The sequence below is a fragment of the Sapajus apella genome, unplaced genomic scaffold (assembly GCF_009761245.1).
Source record: "Sapajus apella isolate SASKATOON/1434 unplaced genomic scaffold, GSC_monkey_1.0 scaffold19, whole genome shotgun sequence".
Classification (NCBI taxonomy): Eukaryota; Metazoa; Chordata; class Mammalia; order Primates; family Cebidae; genus Sapajus; species Sapajus apella.
Window position 1 is genome coordinate 2,231,963 of NW_022436959.1, and position 7,890 is coordinate 2,239,852.

At 45.8% G+C, this 7,890-nt stretch overlaps 1 long non-coding RNA gene across 1 annotated transcript; it reads left to right on the forward strand.

Annotated features, from left to right (window-relative positions):
- The first annotated feature begins 688 nt into the window (after positions 1-688).
- Positions 689-4,489, forward strand: LOC116557348. Its single transcript, XR_004271477.1, has 2 exons — positions 689-784; positions 3,155-4,489. It is a non-coding gene; the product is annotated as an uncharacterized LOC116557348 (long non-coding RNA).
- The last annotated feature ends 3,401 nt before the right edge of the window (positions 4,490-7,890 follow it).

Here is a 7,890-nt window from a genome sequence, read left to right on the forward strand (position 1 = left end):
TAAGTCATTTCTAGTAGTCCCATTATCAGAATGGTTTCTGGGAAAACCCCTGCTTTCCACTGTGACAACTCACCTGGGATTGTGACACAAGGTGATGGCCAGTTTCAGCAAGGATTCTTCTGAATCACATGCTTTGGAGCTGTAAGTGTGGTTCTTGGTGGTGGTTTCTCTATTATCCCTGTACTTCCCGATTTCATCTGAAAATGACCTTTTGATCTTCACACCCCCAGTCCATCCAATAGAAACGTCAGCCTCTGATTCCCTGCCTTATCATTTCTTTTAGTTATTATCTGAAATGCCTGGAGGGACTTCTCCTGTGGATGACAGGGGCACACACGTTTTGCATGTGGCATCAGCACAATCTCCATGGCTGAGCCATCTCGCTGGCACCTTCCATGTCAGTCACCCCTCCCTGTTTCCTGTCCTTCTGATATGACTTGTGGAATATGACTCTTGGAACCCATAGGCTAAAAGGCTTGCTGCTCTCTCATCAAAATTCAAAACATATCTTCAAAATCGTGCCCTAAAAGACATTATAGTAATAAAAGGAAGATAACAGTAAGAAAGAGGCAGAGAGAGAAGAAAGAAGGAAGAATATTAAGCATGAGGTTTAAGCAGATTAAGGAAAGTGATAATGATGGTAGTAGATGGATGGTTGAGAAAGATGCAGAAAAGAAAGCAAACCTGAGCTCTTCCTTTGCTAGCTATGCATGTGTGGAGTCTGGTCACAATAGGAAACTAGTGGGAATCCTTATCCAGAGTTGGTTTCATGTCAGGTGCCAAGGTAAGGACATCGCACACATCATCACTCACCTGGATCACAGTAGTCGTTTCATAACTGGTTTCCTTATCTCTACCCTTACCCTCCTAAGTGTATCCTCAACCCAGCAGCCAGAGAGAGCCTATTAAAATGTGTGTCATGCCATGCCACTCCTCTGCTCAGAACCCTCCAGTCTCCTACTCTCTGACCTCCTTTTCCTCTACTCTGCTCCACACTCACTTTCCTCAAACATTCAGGATTGCTCCTCCCTCAGGGCCCCTGCACAGACTGTTCCCTCTGTCTGGAAGGCTGTCCCTCTGGCGTCTATCACTTGCATGTCCTTAGAGTCACCTTCTCACTCAGGTTCTTGGTCACTCCATCTAAAATGAAAGCATGGCCTGGCGCAGTGGCTCACGCCTGTAATCCCAGCACTTTTGGGAGGCTGAGATGGACGGATCACCTGAGGTCAGGAGTTCAAGACTAGCCTGGGCAACATGGCGAAACCCTGTCTCTATTAAAAATACAAAAATTAGCTGGGCGTAGTGGTGGGTGCCTGTAATCCCAGCTACTCGGGAGGCTGAGGCAGGAGAATTGCTTGAATCTGGAAGGCGGAGGTTGCAGTGACCTGAGTCGCTCCGCTGCACTCCAGCCTGGGTGACAGAGTGAGACTTTGTCTCAAAAATAAATTAATTAAATTAAATAAAAATTTAAAATTAAATGAAAGCCCTCCCAAATGTTGCCTAGATCTTTCCCTTCTAACATGGTATATAATTATATATAATTAAATATATACATGATATGTATTTATTTTTGTTGTCTATCTTTTTCCACTGGAATGTAAGCTCTAGGGCAAAGCTTTGTTTGCCCACTGCTGTATCCCCTGTTCAAGGATAGTGCCTGGTACATAGTAACAGTATACTAAATATTTGTTCAACAAATGACCTCATGAGGCAGGTGCTATTATTACTATTTTGAAACAGAGTCTTGCTCTGTCACCAGGCTGGAGTGCAGTAGCACGATCTTAGCTCACTGCAACCCCCGCCTCCCCAGTCCAAGTGATTCTCCTACGTCAGACTCCAGAGTAGCTAGGGTTACAGGTGCCTGCCACCATGCCTGGCTAATTTTTTTCATATTTTTAGTAGAGACAGGGTTTTGCCACGTTGGGTAGGCTGGTCTTGAACTCCTGACCTCAGGTGATCCACTGCCTCGGTTTCCCAAAGTGCTGGGATTACAGGCGTAAGCCACCATGCCCAGCTGGTGCTGTTATTAAGCACATTCTATAGATGATAAAATGTGGGCTTACAGGTGTAAAGTAACTTGCCCAAGATCATATGGTTAAGTGAAAGAGCAAACGCTGAAGTCAGCCGTGGCTGTTTTTAAAGTCTGTGCTCATAAACACCTCACTGTCACGTGGTCTTCCTCTTGCTACAAGCAGCTGAGCTTAGTATAAGGAAATAGCATTTCTCACATCAGTCTTTCTTTATGGTTAACCAGACCACTGGATCTTCAGGTGGGCTTCCTGAGTTGCAGGCTGAGTGTTTGTTGACAGAAAGGGATAAAGAACAAAGTCATAACGCATGTGCTATATGAGGAAGTGAAAGAACAACTTTACATCCATTTGGTTAAGAATAGGAATATGGACTTATGAGGTCAACCTCACCTGGGGTTTCTGGTGTGGGAAGGGGCTGCTGCATCAGCGTGGGATCACCCATAAGCAAGCATGAGCACTGGCAGAGAGGGACACCAAGACAATCAGAATAACATTACCTGGGTAATAGTTGGCTATCTGATATTTTCAAAAACATAGAAAAGGTGTCACTGCAGGAAAAACCAGAACTTCGCTGGGCTTCCTTACAGGCATATGTGTGATGGCATCGTTCCCTACTTTCAATTACATATGGAGGTACCAGCAACTTTTCAGTGTTCAGAGTCTCTGAAGGTCTTAATCTGGTTCTGCTGATGATGATTGATGAGGCAGTGAACTCATTTCATCTATCATATACTTTCAAATATGTGTGTGTGTGTTGTGGGGGTCCCATTACATAATGAGAAGTAAATGGGTAAGAACAGTTTCTACGTAAATCCTTGAGGAATAATAGTGGTGTTTGGGGAAGGCTGGCCTAATCCAGTTATTAACATTGGGGTTGGTGGTCTGAAGAGCTCCTATTCCTCCTTCAGCACCTTCTCTGCTGTTACCTTTGTGAAGTCTTCTTTACCCAGCTCCCTGCTTTTGCCTCCCCTAGCAATTACCCACCCCTCTTCTGTGCCACAGGCATTGTGTTTATCACATTGCATCATGCTCCCCTGTCATCACTTCTGATTCCCTGTGAGGCTTAGCGCTCCTGGAAACATGTCTCTTGTTCATTGTCTTATCTCATTCATCTTTGTATCTAGCACAGTCCCTGGGACCTACTGGAGGCTCCGAGATTATGCTGAAGACAATTAAAACCAGACTCTGGAGGCTAGGGGAGTTTCTAAGAAAAAGATGTCCTTTGGTGACTCCGCTTTGCAGACATGTCAGCTGTCTAACACTGGCCCCCAGGCAGGACAGATGAGCGTGACTGCCTCTAGAGCTCCTCATTTCTCCGCACAGCTTTCCTGCTAGGCTGCTCAGTGACTCACAGCAGGAAGAGAAGGAATCAGTGCTAAACTGTCCCCTAACACCTCCTTCACCATGCCTCAAAAAACCAAAAACGACAAAAAACAACTGTTGTTACTTTGGGCTGCCGGGCCCATCACTTTCTGCATTTCAGTTCCTTATTCTGTAGAAATCGTGAGTTGAAATGGGAGACCTAAGTTTCCTTCAGGCTCCAAACTTTGAGTCTTCGATCCTACTGCTGGGCTATGGTCAGCTCATCCCCCTGCCCTCCTCCCACTCTGCAGAGTAGATCAGGCCCGGTTCCCAAGGAACAAGACCTGCACCCACCCCAGCCCCTGGGGCTGCCCTTCTGTAGCATGTGTTTCTTTGTTGTCTGCCTCTGTGCTCTCCTGCTGTACCCTTCATTCTGTGGATCAAGCCTGCTCTCAATGGCCATTTTAATCAGATTTTATCTCTGTAAAAATGGTAAGTGATAAATTTAGAACATTACATATGCCATGATGCTATTTATGTGTTTTATTTTAAACTTCATATGCCGGACTTTTGTCTGCTTGCTCTCAGATCTATTCCAGACCATCCTCTATCTGGGCTTTGTATCCTTGGGAACTACATTTTCCAGGCTCATTTCCAGACCGGCTAAAGAGAGCCAGTGATGGACACTGGAGAATGCAGGAAGGGAAGAAGCCAGGTTATGTCTCCCTTTCTCTCTGCTTCACATGTCTGACGGGTCTTGTCCATGATTCCACCTGCTGCCAGATAGCCCCCTCCTCCACTGCTCCAGATTGAGCTGGAGGTGCTGCCATGATCCCAGATTCTTCCAGGTGACCCAAACTCCTGGCTCTGGTAACTCTGCTTCCTCCCTCTATCTCTCCAGCCCCATGGTTGATAGTGGCTTCCTGCTGCTCTCTGGCCACTGAACTCCTCCACCATCTGTGTTGAATTCCCTCTGTTTGCAATGTCATATCTGGCATGGCTCTGCCTCCTAATGGTACTCTGACTAAAACACTGTGGAGTTTGTGTCTGGGAAAGGAATGGGACTGGGCTGATGTGGAGTTTTGAAGGGGGACCATGGCTTTTTTAAAAGTAGCTTTATGTTGGCATAATTTACATATAAAAGACTGTCGCTTTTATATGTGTTTGAATTTTTTTTTGCAATGAACTTATATTCACGTTGCTTATATAATATTAAAAAATAACTAGTTAAAAATATGAACAGCAGGAGCGGGTAATACATCAAGTGCTTTAGCCTAAGCCGTAAGCCGTGTAGGGAAAGCTCTGCAGAGATGCTGACATTCACAAATGTTACTATTTACTGTGTTCCAGGCGCTATGCTAGGCCTTGAAGGGCTATCAGTGAGCATATATATGGGCATGATCTCTCTCTGTATTATCTGTAATAATTCAGTACACAATTTATGTCAACTGTTATTCATTACGAAGAAGTAAAGAGGGCAACACAAGGCCTATCCCAGTCAGTGTAGGCTTCCTTGAGGCCATGACTCACCAGCTAACACCCAAAGGATGGTAAAAACAGCTTAGTTACTGAAGGGACATACACAGGCAGTAGGGGATAGTCAAGCTGAGCTGCCGCTGATTGCTGCCCTGGTTCCTGTGCTCAGGAAAGCTGTTCTAACAAGAGAGAGTTCTTTAGAAGGTGTTTCTCATTGGAACCTGCTGGGGGTGTGGGGGTCACCAGTCCATTGGAAGTGTGTGTAGATTCTGGAAGGAGTCTGTCAGGGCTGTCACCATGTCTCCCAGGGTGCTGAACCCACTGTCTGCAACCCAGGTGGCTCTCACCTGAGAGGAAGAAGCCAGTGCCATGCATCTTGCAGTGGTTGACAAGGCTGTTTGGAGGTGACTCAAAAGCTCAGGACACTCTGGAATCAACAGTGATGCCAAAGGTGCTGATGTCCATCAACTGCCTCATCCTTTGATAGGAACGGCTGACATTTTTCTCAGTCTTTAGTAGAGTAGAATGTAATGTTCAAGACAAGTCCTCAGTTCATCTTCCATCCATATTTCCAGCCATAAGTTCTCCTTGGAAAGAAATGCTGAAACTTGTGGTTAAAAGGTACCCAGGGAAGCAGGTTTCATTCTTCCAGGGCTTGTGTTTTTCCTCTTTTTTGCATAATCCAATTCAAACGTTCTTTGCTTGAGTCTTGGTTTTTCAAATTCATAGACATTTTGGCTCTGGCTGTCATCCCTTTATTTTAATATAAGTCGCCAATCTCCTTATTTCATTGTAAGCCACTAATTTTTTTCATGAGATTAGGTTACTTGTAAAGTAACCCATTAATTGCAATTACAGTTTAATTACAGCATGTCGAGGTCTCTCCAGACCATATAAAATCAGGTTACATTTCCTTTTGATGTCCAAATTACGAAGGTAACAACATGCTCTTAGCTTGACCTCAGTGTCCTCCAGCTATTTCTGGGCTTCTCCAATGGGGTGTGTCATTCATGCTTACATACCAGCTGCCATAGCCACATGGATCTACCTGGTCCTTTCTCTCCTGCTCTGGTTCCTCCAGGTCTTCAGGGCCACTTGGAAATCCTCAGTGCTGTCACAGCCCTTCATGAAAGCAGTGCTGATTAAGCCAAAAACACAGTCCTGCCCAGTTCTGCCTGGTGGGGGTGGGGGGAAGCCAGTCCACCGGAAGTGTTTGTAGATTCTGGGAGGAGTCTGTCAGGAATGTCACCATGCCTCCCCCAGTGCTGGACCCACTGTCTGTACCCCAGGTGACTTTCACCTGAGAAGAGGAAGCCAGTGCCATGCATCTTGCAGTGGCCTGCCAGCCCAGCCAGTCCTCCGGTTGTTGGAGCAGAGTGGGGTTTTATGCACAAGCAGGGAAAATGGCCTCTCTTCTCAGCTCTAAACTAAACTTTGTCACCTGGAAGCTGAGGCAATGATGCTTGGAACTGAGAACCATAAAGGTTTTTTTGTGGACAGTTTCCCTACTTTCTGGCTCTTATGCATCTAACCATTGGGGTCTAAAACCATAAACAGGAAGGGAATCCATACCATCCTTCCAACTTCCTCCTCCTGGTTCTTAGCTGTCTCAGCAACACTTGGTTCTACTCCCCAAGTCACAAAGCAAAACTTCCCAACCATATCAACAGAGGCAAACAGATACTCTTGTGTCTATGGGAGTGTAGGTGTGCTAATGGGTGTCTACACTAACAGTCTACAATTCGTTTCGACCAGTCAGAATATATTTTATATGCTACTTGGTAGTGTTAATTCACTTTAATAACTGAAATATCTGGTTTTAAATAGATTCTAAAGAGAAATGTTCCACATTACAATATCTTTCCGCCAAAAGACAGAGCCTATATACACACTGATGTCATGTAATTTACAGGAGCTCCTTCCCACTTCCTGTGCAGGGCTGGGTTACCTAGCTGCGGTTTAAGAGCAAGGCCTGAGATCTAGCAACGTTCTTGCCCATGTAAGGCCCGGTTTTGCCTGAAAATAGAACTTCTGCAGAAAGTTCCCTTATCCCTCTTGCAGGACATGTGACAGGGGTGTGGCTCACCTCTTCAGTGTCCCACTGCTCAAACCCCTAGGGGGAGCATGCAGACAGCAGGTTATAGGGAGTTTTTTTGGGCTCTGACCTCTTGGCAGCATCTAGGGTTGAGTGTTTACAGCTCCTGAAGCCCCAGGAGGCGTGTGTTACAGTGCGCTCTTTCAGTTTTGACGTCTGCAGGCAGCTTGTGTTAATCAGCTCATTTAGACCCTTGGCCTTGTCACAAGGATGAGGGCTTTCTTATCCTCAGTTCTTGCCCTAGTGTACCAGAAAGAATTGGATAACACTTGGGTTTGGAAGATGGGTGCAAGGTTTTATTGAGCGGTGGAGGTTGCTCTCAGCAAGGTAGATGGGAAGCCAGAAGGGGGATGGAGTGGGAGGCAGTCTTCCCCTGGAGTCAGGCTGTCCAGCGGCTGGACTCTCCTCTGACTGCTCTTGACCAAATTTTCTGCCTCATCCAGCGTCAGTGGCCTGCTGGGCGTCTGCTGGTGCCTGTTGGTGTGCTCTTCTGATCTTCTGCTCCTCTCCACGTCCAACTGCTTGTGTCCATGCCCACTAGGGTCTCAGAGTTTTTATGGGCACAGGATGGGGGGTGTGGCGGGCCAGAGTGGTCTTGGAAAATGCAACATTTGGGCATAAAAACAGGAGTGCCTGTGCTCACTTAGGTCCCTGGGCATAAGCCTGAGGGTGGAGCCCTCTCCAGGAACCCTGCCCTTCTCTACCCAGTGCTTGCATGCCCACCTCCCATATCACCTCTACTGTTCCCTGGTGAAAATAGTAATACTGAGAATGAGTTGGGGTGGAACATTGACATCTCAAAACATTTATTATCCTTTCATTTAACAATGACAGTGTCACTTCCTGTTAGAGAGTTTGGGGAATAAAAATATTTTTTAAAAAGTAAAAACATACTCTGGAAATTTACAGTTAAAAAAACTACAATTCTTTAGTGAATACTTATCCAGGCACTATTTAATTTACAATCAACATGGAGCCTCTCAGTCA